Source organism: Panthera tigris, chromosome B1 (genome assembly GCF_018350195.1).
Source record: "Panthera tigris isolate Pti1 chromosome B1, P.tigris_Pti1_mat1.1, whole genome shotgun sequence".
NCBI lineage: Eukaryota > Metazoa > Chordata > Mammalia > Carnivora > Felidae > Panthera > Panthera tigris.
Genome location: NC_056663.1, coordinates 153,704,380 through 153,720,593, shown reverse-complemented (window position 1 = coordinate 153,720,593; position 16,214 = coordinate 153,704,380). Strand labels below are relative to the sequence as shown.

Below are 16,214 nucleotides of genomic sequence, written 5' to 3'. Positions count from 1 at the left end.
CATTTGTGTGTCTTCTTTGGAAAAAATGTCTATTCAGTTCTTTTGCCCATTGTCTATCTATCTGTCTGTTTATTTTTGCTATTGGCTTATCTGAGTTACGTAATTTTATGTTAATATAATTTTGGATATTAGCCCCTTATCAGATATGTAGTTTTCAAAGATTTTTTCCCATTCTGTAGGTTGCCTTTTCATTATGTTAATAGTTTCCTTTCATGCAGAAGCTTTTTGTTTATTATGGTCCCACTTGTTTACATTGCTTTTGGTACCCTTGCTTTAATATCAAACCAAAAAAATAATTGCCGACAGTGATGTCCAGGAGCCTAGTCTCCATGTTTTCTTCTAGGCATTTTATGGTTTCAAATCCTAGGTTCAAGTTTCTAATCCATTTTGAGTAGATTTTGTGTATGGTATAAGACAGAGGTCCAGTTTCGCTTTTGTATGTGGATATCTGGTTTTCTCAACACCATTTACTGAAGAAACTATCCTTTTCCCATTGTATATTCTTGAGTCCTTTGTCAAGAATTAATTGGTCATATGTACATGGATTTAGTTCTGGGCTCTCTGTTTTGTTCTGTTGACCTGTGTCTGTTTTTTGCTAATGCCATAGTGTTTTGTTTACTATAGCTTCATAGTATAGTTTGAAATTAGGAAGTGTGATGTGTCTACCTTTGTGCTTCTTTCTCAAGATTACTTTGACTATTTAGGACCTTTTGCAGTTTTATATAAATTTTAAGATTGTCCTATTTCTGTGAGAAATGACACTGGAATTGTAATAGAAACTGCATGGAATCTATAGGTAATTTTGAGTAATACAGGCATTTTAACAATATTAATTGTAATCTATGAACACAGAATTTATTTCCGTTTTTTCATCTGTATCTTATAGGACTATGGAACCAAGAAGCTCAGGCTCAGATCCTGTTTTTATCATTCACAGATGGTGTGACATTGGGCATATTATTTGAATTTGGGGTACTTCCTAATCTATAAAATAGGGATGGTAATAAATAAATCAATTTCATAGAACATTATGAATTACACTTATAGAGAACTTAGTGCCTAGCACAGTAGATGAAAAATATATGTAATATGTCAAAATGTTTGCTAAAAATCTTGAAGTTAGTGATAGTTAATTTTTATGTGTCTACTTAGTTGGGCCATGTTGCTCAGATATTTGTTCAAACATTATTACTCAAACATTACTCAAACATTATTCTGAGTGTTTCTGTGAGGGTGTCTGGATAGGATTTACTAACACGTTATTAAAATAAGATTACAAAAAAATCAGTGGACTTTGAGTAAAGCAGATAGCTCTCATAATGTGAATGGGCCTTATCCAATTCATTGAAGATCTGAATAGAGCAAAAGCTGACCACCTCCAAGCAAGAATGGATTCTGATGTGACACTGCCTTAAAACTTCAACTGAAACCTCTGCTCTTCCCTTGGTCTTTAGTCTGCAGGACCAGCCTATGGATTTTGAATTTGCAGGCCCCAATAATCTTGTAATCCAATTCTTTAATGCTTTCTTTTCTTTTTAAAAAAATGTTTATTTATTTATTAGAGAGAGAGAGAGAGAGAGAGAGAGAGCGCGCAAACTGGAGGGGAAGAGAGAGAGGGAGAGAATCCCAAGCAGACTCCACTGTCAGTGCACAGCCTGATATGGGGCTCAATATCATGAGCTGTGAGATCATGACCTGAGCTGAAATCAAGAGTTGGATGCTTAGCTGACTGAGCTACCCAGGGGCCCATGTGATCCAGCTCTTAAAAATTAATTCCTCTCTCTCTGTATGTGCACATGTGTCTGTGTATGCATTCGGACACATCCTATTACAATAGACCCTTGAATAACACAGATTTGAAATGTGCAAATATACATGGATATTTTTTGATAAATGTAGTATTGTAAATGTACTTCAGTTTTCCTTATGACTTTTTAAATATTTTCTCTAGCTTTATTGTAAGAAGATAGTATATAGTACATAATATACAAAATACACGTTAGTCAACTACTTATGTTATTGGTAAGGCCTCTGGTAAAAAGTAGGCTATTAGTAGTTAAGTTTTGGGAGAGCCAAAAGTTATACATAGAATTTCGACTGTGGGGAGGGGTCAGTACTCTTAATCCCCACATTGTTCAAGGGTCAACTGTAGTTCTGTATCTCTGGAGAACTGTAATAGAGATGTCTAATATTTCCATGTATTTTGTCATTTTTCTAACAAAAATGACATAGCTGAGGGTATAAAATTTAGCACTACGAAATACAGTACAGCATCTTAATTTTTATTAGTTTAGACAGTGGCCCCCAATTATTTTGATAGGGCTCATCTCATATATTTTCTATTGATAATAACTGTAGCATAATAAACTCTTTAGGTGGACCTATGATTGCTCTTGTGTAAATATACTCTCTGAATGTGAGTGACGCCTATGACATTAACTTGTAACCAACTGGATAGAGAAAAGGTGATAGGATGTATGTGTTTATGTGCATGTGGTTATGTTACCTAGGTTGAAGTGCCCGCCTCCTGTACTCTTTCCTTTCCTTGCTGGCTATGAGGAAGGGAAAGGCCATGTTGGGGAATCCCACCTGGCAAAGAACTAAGTGTAGGCGGCTTCTAGGAGGTGAGAGCTGCCCTTGTCAATAGCCTGCAAGAACGGAAACTCTCAGTCCTACAACTGCGTGGAACTGACTGCTGCTAACAGCCACACAAAGGGGCAAGCACAGATTTTTCCCACTCCGCACAACGGATGAGCATCAGTTCTGGCTGACAATTTGCAGCATGGTGGAGCAGCCCACTAAAGCATGTCTGGACTCCAAACCCACAGAAACTGTGACAATTAATGTGTTGTCTTAAGCTCCTACGTTAGTGAGGATCCTTTTATACAGCAATAAGTGATTAATAAAGTAACATTTTTATCACAAGGTCTCTAAGAAAGATTATGCAAGATTGGAATTAGGACATGTTTACTTTGTTTTACATAATTCTAGTTCTCTGTGTTTCTCTGTGTTCTCCAGTTACATTCTCGGGAGCTTTAAATCCTGGATTCCTTCTTTGCCCTCTTTCTCTAATATATTTCCCTCACTACTTGCGAAAAATAATGGAATGAGAAGAAGGAGAAAAAGAAGAGAAGTAGGAGGGGAAACAGGAGAAGAGCAGGAGAAGAGGGGAGGGAGAGGAAGGAGGAGGGGAAGAATGGTGTTAGATGCCTAGCTTCTTGTGCAAACCTCTGTTACACACTAGTTGCTTTGTGTTGAGTTTATTAGTTCTTTAGTTTTCCCAAATAGTCTGCAGGGAGGTCAGAAAGGTACTTTAGTTATGTTTGTATACCATGCCAGGAACATGATAGATATTCAATACATGTAAATTCAATGGAAATATTTAATTTAAAATGTTACATGAAGAATATTTGCTTACATCTAATGCAGAGAACTGTAAAATTTTACCCAGAGAGATGGAATTTTACCAAAAAATATGTGGACATTGGTTCTCTTTTTTATTGCCATAGTAACGATGCACTATTCAGTGTGTCCTTATAATATTCATCAGCTTTCCACTTTGCTGTCTTTAAATATAGGAAGAAAGCACACTATCCATCTGGAAAGAAAAGAAAATAATAAATACATAATTAAATATATAAAATAACATGTGCAATTATTTATACTGGGGGTCACCATGTCCAGAAATAGGAAAAGATGTATTTTATGGTATAATACCCTTAGTCTGAACAGTCATGGGAAAATTTGTGACCTCTCACATGTATTAACCACTCAACATGATGATTTTGAGGTTTAATGGCTCTATTTTTATAAGAAACAGAGGGACTTAGATACTGAACTTTGTTTTTACAATCTCACAAACTACAGGTTATCTGTAGATTTTCAGTATCCGTTTTGTAATGTTCTCCCTCACTAGTTTTATCAGACCAATACAGCTATTCTCTTCAAGACACCTTCACCAAAATTTATATCACTTAATGTTAATATGTTTGTTGCATCTAATTTGTATATTTCTGATTTGCAAGACTACTTCTTATTTTAGTAACCTAAAATCAAAGACAGTTTTAGTTTATATAAGACTTATTTGGCAGTATATTTCACAAAGAGAAAAAAATGCAAGTGTCCATGGGGATAGTGAATGAAAGGAATGAAAATTTGTCAAGTGTGTGTAAATATGTGTGTGCATGCATACATGTATATGTTTATACATACATGTATATGTTGTGCTACGTCTACCTATATATATACACACAAACTAATAAGCATTGATATTAATAGTATGAGACTAATTAATAGTATGAGACTTGTGAGTAATAATCCACATAAATAATTCTCTATATTGCCCTAGAGCAAATGTTGTCCTATTTCAGCAAAGGCAAAAAAAAAAAAAAAATACTGTAGGTTAATTTATACTCTAATGAAGAGTATCTCCTTTCAATGACTTTATCTCAGATTCATTGACTAAGTTCAAGAAGAGAGAGGTATCAGCATATGTTAGAAAGCCCCCAAGATAAGGGAGCCAGACATAGTACATTTGACCTTGTGCAGATTTCATAATAGTTTCATATATCAAGTGTGAATTATGATGGTTACTACCTTGTAGCCTTATTTCTTAGGATCATCTGGGAAAATATTTATATAGTGATCAGAAGATGCTGTGAGATTAAGGAACAAAGAGATTAAGTGATTTGAGAAAAAATAATCTCCAATATTGCTGTATCTTTAATGCCATTTTAATATAGACATAAAAGGGAGTTGCCTATAAAACATCATTTGAAAGATGCCAAAAATGTTTGTCCATGCTTTACAAGATGTTATCCCACAAAAGAGGTGATAATGTGAAATTTTCATACATACCATTTAATTTCTTGGTTTCAAGGCCTCGAAGGCCCAAGTAAATTGATAATTCCTTACATTTGTGTCATGTCTTAAAATTTGCAAGACGTTTCTGCTTATTATCTATTTTAATCTTCCCTCTGCCCTGTGATTTAGGCACTTTAAAAATAATCATTTCACAGGGTGCCTGGCTGGTTCAGTCAGTAGAGCATGTGACTCTTAATCTCAGGGTTGTGAGTTCAAGCCTCACGTTGGGCGTGGAGCCTACTTAAAATTAAAAAAATAATAACAATTATTATTTCACAGTTGTAGGCCTGATTCACATCAGGCCTAAGAGATGAACTCAGTGCTTTTGACTCCACTGAGTGTTGGCAGTGGTCTCTTCACATTGCCATAGTTGACTGAAAATGGTATCTGGAAAGGTTTCCTCCCATGCAAAATTTAAGGCAAGTTAAATTAGTTCCTATCAGCAAAAATAAATCCCCAGGTAAATGGACATAGGGAGATTATGATGGGAAATTCTATCAAGACAGTTCCACATTATAAGAACGAGGTCTAGAGGACGAGTGTGATAGGAGTCGGATACTGAGAAGGAGCCCCGTGTTATCACTAGGTATCCCAGAGCTGGGAGGGCCTAAGTGAAAAGAAGTCGTACAAACAGGGTCACGAAGGAACACTTAAGGATACTGTGTGATCCGGTTCCACTCCAAACTCCTGTTGCTCTGTTCCTTGACTTGCATTTTATAATTTAATCATCCATTCAACCAACAGTTATCTGGTATCAGGTGCTGTTCTAGATCCTGGGAACGGGACTGTGAACAAAAAAGATGAAAAGTTCTCCTGTGAAGTGAAGATTAAATTGTAGTCAGAAATATTAAAATGCTTAATGATCTGGCATAACCATTTTTTTCACATACACACCCTCTATCTGCAATGCTCTTTCCATCCCTTCTTGAATCTTCAATATTCTGCTTGGTTTTCACATGTTTCAGGAAGATTTTCTGAATTTTACAATAGGGACAATATTCCTTTATCTTATGTGCCTTTAATATTACACATGACACATATTTTTCACTGTTATCAGTATTTTTTTAACTTAAAGTCAGAGCCCCGGTCGTCTTTGTATGTGTATCACCCTTGCAAAACCCAACACCTTACACAGCTGCACTAAACAGATTTGTTCAGTGGAAGAATAACCTTCTTTTGCAGATACGTCCAAAAATGATCCTTGCTTTTTTTCTGTTTTGCTGACTGCATTTTGACAAATGTTTAGCTGCATTTTCCAGGATAGTGTTCTTCATTGATCAAATGATTAGATATCTGCTAAATTTTGACACCAACCTGGACCCATGTAGACACGTTTTCCCCTGTCCTTAAAGATCCTTGAAATAAATAATGAAATATATAAAATATACTAACAGAACCCGAAGAAAGCATGCCATTCACAGTTAATATAACTGTTCTGTCTATACCTTTAAGTCCCCTGTGTAGTAATAGCAAGGTGATAGTTTGTGAATTAAGTACACCTTCCACCCTCCTCTCCCCCTACTCAGAGCTAATGACTGACATTCTTCCTAGAATTTTCAAAGGTTTTGAGCAGCACATTAGCCCAAAGATAATAAAAAAAGAACAAATTCCAAACCCATTAGGGAGAAAAATTACCTATGGAGCTGGAGTTGATCTGATATATCCAGCAAAATTGGGGATAGCAACTTGAATAATGATCCGGAAGACTGACAGAGTGATGGATAGACTTCTGTAAACCCATGGGGCTCGTAGAGGATTTCTCCGTTCTCTGTCTGCGGTAGCAGCAACTGGCATGGTTCCTTTAATCTGCAGCTGAAGTGTATTAGAATATATGATGAATTAACATGGACTTTTCTTCCTTTTCTCGCTGTCAGTTTTATAAAAAGAGAAAAAATATACTGTTATATATATACACTAAAGACATGCCGTATTTAATAATTATCCCTTTCCTATGATTTGTTCACTTCGATTATATTTTATATTATATCATATTATATATTATATTATATCATATCATATTTATTATATATTATATTATATTATATTATATTATATTATATTATATTATATGTATTATATATGATCCCTCATCGGCTTAATGAGATGCTCATAGCGTCTATTAGCCTGCTCTTCACCTTTCCCTTCCTAACCCTGGCTTAAATATCAATAGTCCCTTTCTCTCACTAACAACCTTGGTGCTTCAGAAGTCCTGTGTAGAGTGGCTAGGTGAGGACACCTGCACTCACTCTGCTGCTCTGTGACTTAACAGTTGGGCGGCCTTAGCCACGTTACTTACCTTTTCAGGGTTTTCTCACTTGTGAAATAACTCATCACAGTATTGTAATGAAGTTGAGATGATACTGCAGACAAATCAGCTAGAACCCTGTACACACCCAGAAGTGCTAATTGCTTCCCTGTCTATGAGTAAAGCTTTTTTGTGGCTGTGATTTTATATTGTTTATTTTATTACAACAAGCAGAGAAGAGGCAAAGCATATATATTAACCATAGTTTAACTCATTAATAAGCATAGTTACTAGCGCAAGTTCACTTCAGAAGAAAGACCTAGAGACAATAATCTTTAAATTATAACCTGGGTAATCTGGCTTCTACAATTCATAGAATTTTAAGGTAATAAAGGAATAGGAGGAAATAATATATTTTGGTGTCTACTATGTGCCAAGTTCTGTGCCAAGTGCTTATTTCCATTGTTTATAATTCCCACAACAATCCTGATGGTACTTATTCCGAGAGTAAATTTAGACTCGTGAAGGTTAATTCATTTGCCACTGCTCACGCAACCAATATGTGATGAATTTTAGATTAAAATCCAGGCAATAATGACCCTAAAATCTGTACCCTTTCTATCTTATCATGATTCCTTCCTTATTCAGAGAGATTTTAGACATAATTTATGCCAACTTTTTTTTTTTTTTTTGATGAGTTTGGTCTAAGGAAATTGACTTGTTAAAGGCAAGTCAAACCTTGTCTTCTCAAACTTTGTCTCATATGTGTTCATTAAGTTATTTAAAACCTTTATTTGACCTATTGCTTTCTTATAACTGCATTTACATATCTCAATAGCTTTTCTTTGTCCCTGAAATCTTTCATTATTGAGACTATGTGTCATCAGATTTTATAAGAAAAAGAAAAACCCTGGGTTTCTCACCCTCCTCATCTGACCTCCCATGTGATATTTGGTAACAAACAAGTAAGTCTGTGTCTTTATCTCTTTGTTGTACATGCTTATATGGTGATGACTGTAAAGCATTCTGCTAAGTATTAAGTGGCAAAAGTGGTCATAACTGTATATATCTAATAAGACCCTTGACAGAATCACTTAAAGCAGAGTCTATATTTCTCAGTCTATATTTTTTCGTAGTTGCCCCTAAAAAGCACACCCCCTTTTTTCCTTCTATGTTTTTTAGTTTTCTTCTTCTTCTTCTTCTTCTTCTTCTTCTTCTTCTTCTTCTTCTCCTTCTCCTCCTCCTCCTCCTCCTCCTCCTCCTCCTCCTCCTCCTCCTTCTCCTTCTTCTTCTTCTTCTTCGTCTTCTTCTTTTTTTTTAGTTCCCAAAGTGTCCACCTTTTCAGATCATGTACCCATTAGGCTGACTGCCTTAGGAATCCTCTAGTTCTTGAAAATAAGAGCTAAGAAGTTTTCATATCCCCCTCTTCTCAGATTTGTGAAATATATTTGTCATAATGGCTGACTTTTGACACAGATGACATCATTTTACCATCATAATAGAATTTAGAATTCTGTCAATATAGAAGAGATGCTAGAAGTTTCATTATTTATAAGAGGCTCCAAATGGATAAAACCAAACACGGTAAAACCTTACAAAAGATCTTAGAAAGTATTGACACAATGACATTTTTGGCAATTTCTTTATGATGATACCTTGTAGAAATATATCTAGCCATGAGTACCAAGAAAGTTTTGCTTAGGAATCGTCCGCCATTGAGGTTGGAAGCTATCAGCACTAATCCTTTATATGTAGCAACCCAATACTTGCCGCGCTGACCCTGCTGTAAAGACATCTTTGGCTGCATTCTTACTCCTTCCTCCTATTCATTTCTGAGCCAAATGATCCTGCCATAAATGCCACCAGATAAAGTAAGGTATCTCACTCAATATAACTTTTGAAATTAATGCTATAACATAAATTGAAATGCTGACAACTCAGTACATGCTGTTCTTTTCTCTGCCTTCTATAAATTTCAGTGCAATGAATTTTTTAGGAACATGTAGCGATGCCCGAGCACACAGTGAGGGTCTCTACCTTGACTAATGCTCAAGGTATGAGTTCAGTACATGCTGACTGAATCAATCCGTGTATAGTTATACCACTTTATTCATACATATGCAGCTATATAAAGATTTAGGTATGATTACATGTTCATTATACTTAAAGTCCTTGTCTATACACTCTTTAACACATATGTAAACTTATTCAAATAAATAAATTATGGATTAGTTAGGATAATCACTTTTATTTTCAACTATGATATTTTATTTGAACAGAGGTCTGTGTCAAAATTTTATACTTAACTGCTTTCAGGTTTCGAATTTCACAAACATTTTTTCATTTGATCTTTACATCTTCAGAAAGGAAAAGTAGATATTAGTATTCCTAGTTTACAAAAGAAGATTGAAGTTAATTTGAATCAACCAGTTTATTGATGTTGAAGTGGTGAATAGTTATTTTTGCAACAAAATTAACTTGCCAAATATTGATGTTTAGAAAAATCATCAAAGCATTTTTATAGGTAAACCCCTATGCTTATTCGACATAACATTGGGTATGTGTCATGAGAGGTGAATTTTGGATCTTTCCAGAAGGTTCTTCTCTAAATGGATGTGCAATATCATTATTGTTGTAATCAGCAATAATTTTCCTGTCCTGTGGTATCAGTCTCCTTCCTTCAGATTATTTGTGCTGTTGAGATAACACGGCACCCCTCTTGAGTAAGGATGCAGTGATTGCATATTCTATGGAGAAGATGTAAGCCATGGACAAATGAAAATCACTGCTGTGTTTTATCTGGCTTCTTAGAGATAAGCACTCTCAGGTCAAGATAAATTTTTATGCTCCTGTGCTCTTTATTAATTGCTTTAAATTATAATAAGAGGTCAAAACACAGGGGTCCTTCTAATTTATTTCCTAATTATTATGTATGTGTGTCTCTGTGTATATTTGTGTATGTGGATACACAAATAATGTCTCCAAGGAAAAAGGGGAAAAAGTAATGTCTAATGGATTTAGAGACAAGAGATATGAAAGGAGACATGATACTATGACAGCCAGAAAAACATGTATTAAAATATGGTTTGTAGCCATGTTGGAGAAGGTGTCGGTTTAAAGAACAAAAATCCAAAATCCATGAAACTATTTTGTTCACAGCCTTAAACAAACCTGAAATGTAAGATTAATTTTTATTTGCATAGAAATCCCATTGCTCATACAGTTAATGCTAATTATGTCCTCTAAGGTTATACATGTCCTTTTAAGGACCACATTGGTTTGTTTGTCTGCAAATAACTAGCTAATAGGATACAGTTTGTCTCACCTAATATATTTTCATGCCATTTTCATGCTACTGTTAACATTATTAAATTTGTAATTTTGTTTTTTATGCTTGTGCTGCATTATATCTTCAGTTCTCAAAAAATGGACCCATGACTAAAATGTGGTTTACTGAAGCATAAAAAGTGATGAAAAGAGTAACAAATAGTACAGCCCAAAATAACATCATAAACAGAGTGAAGTGGTCTCTAGTGGTGAATATGGAATGCAAATCTGTATATGCTGGGACACATAAATCTTCGAGTGTCATGATTTCACATATGCGACAGGAAAAGAAAAGTGCAAATAGGAAGTACATTTATGAATATCTTAAAAAATTGAATTATATTTGACTGGAGATTAATTTGCCACAATTCCCCAGTTCATTTTCCATTATAAAGCCTTGTCAAACAGGGGCATAAATGTCTGGCAAGGCTATTTCTTGAAGGATTAATTGATGTGTTCCCTCTGCTTCCTTGTGAAGTTTCCAGCTTGTACCCTGAGAAATATTCCACTTTCCTGGACCACGTGAGTTAGGGAAATCACCCATTTAAAGAAAAAAAAAGCCTAAATCATAACGGAAGAGAAGAAAAGAGAAAATAAGGAAGAGAAGAAATCAAGAGGGGGCATAAGAGAAAGAAAAGGAGAAGACAGAGAAAAGAGGAAGGCCTTAAAAGCCCCCAATCTTGTTTGAAGAGTAGGCAGAAAATATACCTTCACTTAACCAGCAGAAATGCATGGATTCTGGCTAACTGTGTAGCTGTTGTTTTTGTTTTCCATGGAGATGTCCACCAACAGATAAATTGCAGCCCTTTGATTTGAACATCCAGTTGCAGTGAAACTGTCCTATAACCTAAGGACTCTAACTTAGTTTTACCCACTTTTAAATGTCTCATTATCTGTGACTGATCCGCCACTCTATAGTTTGGGGCACATTCTGCATTCCCTCAGTGAGGGCAACTTAGACACCAACCGTATGATGGAGTGGTAGTGGTGATGGCGATACTCCTGTTGCAAGGTGGGAGTTGGGGGAGCTGGAAAGAAGAAGCTAGAATACTTGACCAGTGGAATCTATTCAAAGCCATTGATTTTTCTATTTTTGATTCAGTAAGCTGAGGGAGATTTTTAAATATAACATGCATAAAATAATTTTCATGCAATAACACTGATTTTGTTGTTAGACTTACAGAAGAGACCAAAAGTTGGGAAGCATTTATGGCTCTACTCTTTATAGCAGAAGCAACTTAGAAACAATAGCCAACTGCAATGTTAATGACAAATTTTACACTCAAAGAGAAAGCATAAGAAGTTATTGTTGAAAAATCTTTGTCAAATGATATTTTAGGATGATGCATAATGTTAATTATGTATTAAAGGAAGGAGAATAATTATGTGGTAACTGCCTGCAGATATTTTGCTAAACAATAGAATGAAACAATTTGTGCAGACTGAATAATAACTTGGCTTACACACTGTACAGATATTAGAGAATTATACTTGATGGCTCTTTATCAATGAAAACCTCATGCCGTAGGATAAGAGATTTTTTATTTGATTACCACTTATTTTATGAACTTGGCATTTCTGACTGTGGCCTTGCAAGGAGAGTTGGGAATAAGAAGAGGGGTTATCAGGGTACCTGGGTGGTTCAGCCTGGTGGTTAAGCATCCTACTTCAGCTCAGGTCATGATCTTATGGTCTGTGGGTTCAAGCCCCGTGTTGGGCTCTGTACCAAGAGCTTGGAGCTTAGAACCTGCTTCGGATTCTGTGTCTCCCTCTCTCTCTGCCCCCCCCACCCCGCCTCATGCTCTCTCTCTCTCTGTCTCTCTTTCTCAAAAATAAACATTGCAATTTTTTTTTAAAGAGGAGGGGTGATATTGTGAGCCAGTTTGGGTGTACTTTAATACTAATGCACATATGATTTCATTCAAGGTGAGTGGTGAATAGCGATATGCTTCCTGACTTTATGTATCAAAAAGTACTAGAAATAGCAAAAATAGTAAGAATGAAATAGCAAGATAAAACCTCAGGAAAAAAAATTATGAAATGGAGATAAGTAGTTTACTTGACACACAATTCAAATTAATGGTCAAAAGGCTGGTCACCGAACTGGGGAGGAGTGAGAACTTCAACAAGGAGATGGAAAAATAAAAAAGTACCAAATAAATGTCACAGAGTAGAAGTATAATGATTGAACTGAAAAATATACTAAAGGAATTTAATAGCCAAGTAGATGAGACAGAAGAAAAGTTCAGTCAACTTGAAGACAAGGCAGTGGAACTCACCCAGTCAGAGCAGCAGAAAGAAAAAAAGAATGAAAAAAAGCGAAAATAGTTTAAGGGAGTTACAGGACAATATCAAAAGAACTAACATTCGTATTATAGGATTCACATTATGGAGAGAGAGGAACAGATAATTTAGTTAAGGAAATAATCAATGAAAGCTCCCCTAACCTAGGAAAGGAACAGACATGTAGACCCAGGAATCCCAGAGAGTTCCAAATACAGTGAACCAAAAGACATTATAGTTAAAGGAAGCCAAAATCATTATAATTAAAAAGTCAGAATTTAAGTCACAGAAGGAATCTTAAAAGCCACAAGAGAATAACAACTTGTTAGGAACAGGGGAACAAGACTATCAGCAGATTTTTCAGCAGAAACTTTGTATGCCAGAGGGAGTGTCGTGATATATTCAAGTGCTGAAAGAAAAACCCTTCCAACCATGAATAGCCTACATGTCCAAATTTTTCAGAATTGAAGGACAGATAAAGAGTTTTCAGGACAAATAAAAGCTAAAGTAGTTCATCACCATTCAGATTGGAAAGAAAGAGGTAAAATTGTCACTATTTGCAGATGACGTGATAATACACACAAAATTCTAAAGACTCCATTGAAAAACTGTTAGAACTAATAAATTTCATAAAATTGCAGGATACATAATCACTATGCAAAAATCTGCATTTCTATACACTAATAATTAACTATTAGAGAAATTAAGAAAACTATCCATTTATAATTGCATCAAAAAGAGCAAAATACCTAAGAATAAATAACCCCAGAGATAAAAGACATGTACACTGGAAACTGTAAGACATTAATGAAAGAAAGTAAGGAAGACACAAATAAAAGGAAAAATATTCTGTATTCCTGGATTGAAAGGCCAGTAGGACTGGCCTGTAATGTATTTGTTACTGGTACGTGAACAGAGAAATACTAAAATTGAGAAGAAGAGGTTAGAATCCTTTTTAGTAAATTTATGCTTATTTGACAACATACTGTGTATGAGCATGAGATCATTTCATTGAGCAGGTTTGTACCAGTTTTGGTGAAGTTCATCTTGTGAATTAAGTTGATGTAGACTGAAATGCTTATGTGTACTAGGATCACGATACATGTGGTACTTCAGAGTTAGTCTGTAAAGTAAGACTCAAAATGATACATAAATCAGGGACAACATATCATTTTTTAAATGACTTACTATTTTGAGGTCATTTTATTTTGTGTTTTAATTAACATTGGCTTTAAACTTACAGTTGAGCAGTATTGGATAAAATGCAGAAGTGACATTTACATTATTTTCACTCCTAATGAAGTGATGATGAAACATTCTTTACCAAACTACTTTTGAAGACAATACAAAACTTTTTCTAAATGTCACAGAATGGTAGTGTAAAAACAAATCTGAGCTGAGGTAAAGAGCTTTATTCAAAAGGACAATTGCAATAGAAAGAAGGGTGCTGTTGCAATAGGGCGAGGGAGACTTTGACCATAAGATCTACAAGTTGCTAACATCAGGAAGAAAGGAATTTTCCCACAAGGCTAGAAAGAACTAAGTGAGGAGGAGGGGAATGAATAGGTGGTGGGATGAAACAGTTTGATCAGAAAACATCTTCCCTTGAGGTCAACTTGGTCCTCCAGAATTCTGTATGGAAACATTGGTTCACATTCTGATGATGGCTCAGGCTGGGCATGATTAAAAGTTTGGTTCAGTATGTTCTGAAGAGGGGAGAGAAATTTAAGTGTACCCACAAGTTAAGTTAGCAGATGTGTGGTCCAGGTTGGTCAGTGAATACAAATGGTTCAGCTAATCATGGATGAGACAAAGAATGGGAGTGTGGTCTGTGTCTATCCTTGTCATAGGTAAACAAATCAGGGGGCCTCCTTGACTCTTATCTGAGTCATATGAGGAAGAATGGTGCTGTGCAGTAAGTTGTTTTATAGAACACAAAAGAATCAGCGGTAATTTCTTAACCATCATTGATTTTTCCAGGAGCACGGGGCTCAAGTAGGGTTTAACATTGTCAGTCCCTCCATTTGCTTAAGCCAAATGAATATCATTCATCTCTGAACAATTCAGAGGTGAGCAAAAAACCAGAGCAGAGCAAAGCAGGTTCTAAGAAATCAGCTCCTGACGACTCTTGCTGGCATTGTTTGTAAAATCAGCTAAACCATTCTTTGAGAGGTAGTGGCAAAGGCCAGTTGTGTTAAGTTTACGTGTCTTTAAATAGGGATGTCTAAAATAAAAAAGATTAATGTAAAACATTGATTAAAATAAAGAGGCAAAGTTGAACACTGAAAGGTAACCAGTCCAGTGAGTTCCAAGAATGTGATGGATACAAATCTTTCTGCGAGGCAGTCCTGCTTGTTGAATTTCTCAAGGCCAGGAAGATGCTGATAGTCCTGGAGATGTACATTATCTCTCCTCTAAGAGCCTGCATGACCTACACATTTTATCAGACTTCCTTGATGACCTAGACAGCAGACTGTACAGGGAGAAATCTTTCCTCTGTTTTGTCTACTACAGTGATGAGCCCTTCAAGTGTACCAAGTCTTCAGAATTTAGCTCCCAGTACTTCTTCAGATGTTGAGAGTAAACTCCGCTATAAGACAACCTGGGGTTCAAATAAGAATCTGGTTAGGCAAGTTTTAGCTCTTGGTGATAGCAAGTTAGGAAGGGGAGCAGCTGAAAACGTTAGTTGGGGATATGCCCAGACACTGAAGGAAACTGGAAGAGTCAAAAATATTGTAAGGTTGAACAATGCATACCAGATGAAAGAATTTAGTCCAATTTACGTGTAGGTAATAAAATTGGAAACCCATCATATCCAACAGTTACTTAGAATTTGTAAAGAGGTGCAAAATAGCACAAAGACTGTTAACAGGGCCAGATAATGATAACCTGCATGGATGTACTGTGGTTTCTCACTGAAACACAGAATTTCTCTCTGTAGTCCTTCTTTTGATCAAAGATGTCAAATACAGATTATAGATCACAAATTAAAGCTCCTCTCATTAGACTTGGCTTTATTAATTGCATGCTTGTAGTAAGAATGGTGATTTACCTTACAGGGAGGAATTTTAAAATATTTACTTTGCTGAAAATTTTTGTAAGGAATCTTAGATCAACGTTTTAAAATTCTCTTATGGCTAGAAGCCAAGCCAAAGACTCTCCATCATATTTCACCTGTAATATCTATAGGTTTGGGCGAATTTCCATCTTGTAGAGGTCTCCCAAATATTCTAAGTTTTCCTTGCCTGCAAAGAAAGTCTCTTTCTTACTCACCTATAGGGTTGGGATCTCCATATGCTAGTCATTACCTCACCAGTTTTCCTAGTAGGCTTGTGAACATTGGCTCCATAAAGTTAACTTTAACCCCTTAAATAAAAGTGTCTAGTCATGGGGCTCCTGGGTGACTCATGATCAGGTCATGATCTCAATGTTCATGGGCCCAAGCCCCATGTTGGGCTCTATGCTGGCAATGCAGTGCCTGCTTGGGATTCTCTCC

The 16,214-nt window shown here is 35.8% G+C and overlaps 2 long non-coding RNA genes across 6 annotated transcripts in view; one reads left to right on the top strand and one right to left on the bottom strand.

Moving 5' to 3' along the window:
• Positions 1-3,409: 3,409 nt before the first annotated feature.
• On the bottom strand, positions 3,410-7,433 carry LOC122238029. 3 transcript variants are annotated; one of them, XR_006216988.1, is made up of 5 exons: positions 7,055-7,433; positions 6,499-6,730; positions 5,524-5,676; positions 4,597-4,655; positions 3,410-3,598 (listed from the first exon to the last, which is right to left on the bottom strand). It is a non-coding gene; the product is annotated as an uncharacterized LOC122238029 (long non-coding RNA). The 3 variants fall into 3 exon arrangements; XR_006216986.1 differs by having other exon boundaries at positions 5,524-5,648; positions 7,055-7,418; XR_006216987.1 differs by lacking the exon at positions 4,597-4,655 and having other exon boundaries at positions 5,492-5,648; positions 7,055-7,414.
• A 1,179-nt stretch (positions 7,434-8,612) lies between these two features.
• Positions 8,613-16,214, top strand: part of LOC122238030 — a 73,955-nt gene continuing 66,353 nt past the window's right edge. For 2 of the 3 annotated variants that reach the window (XR_006216989.1, XR_006216991.1), the window contains exon 1: positions 8,699-8,979. This is a non-coding gene — a long non-coding RNA (uncharacterized LOC122238030). The other variant, XR_006216992.1, reaches the window with a different exon arrangement.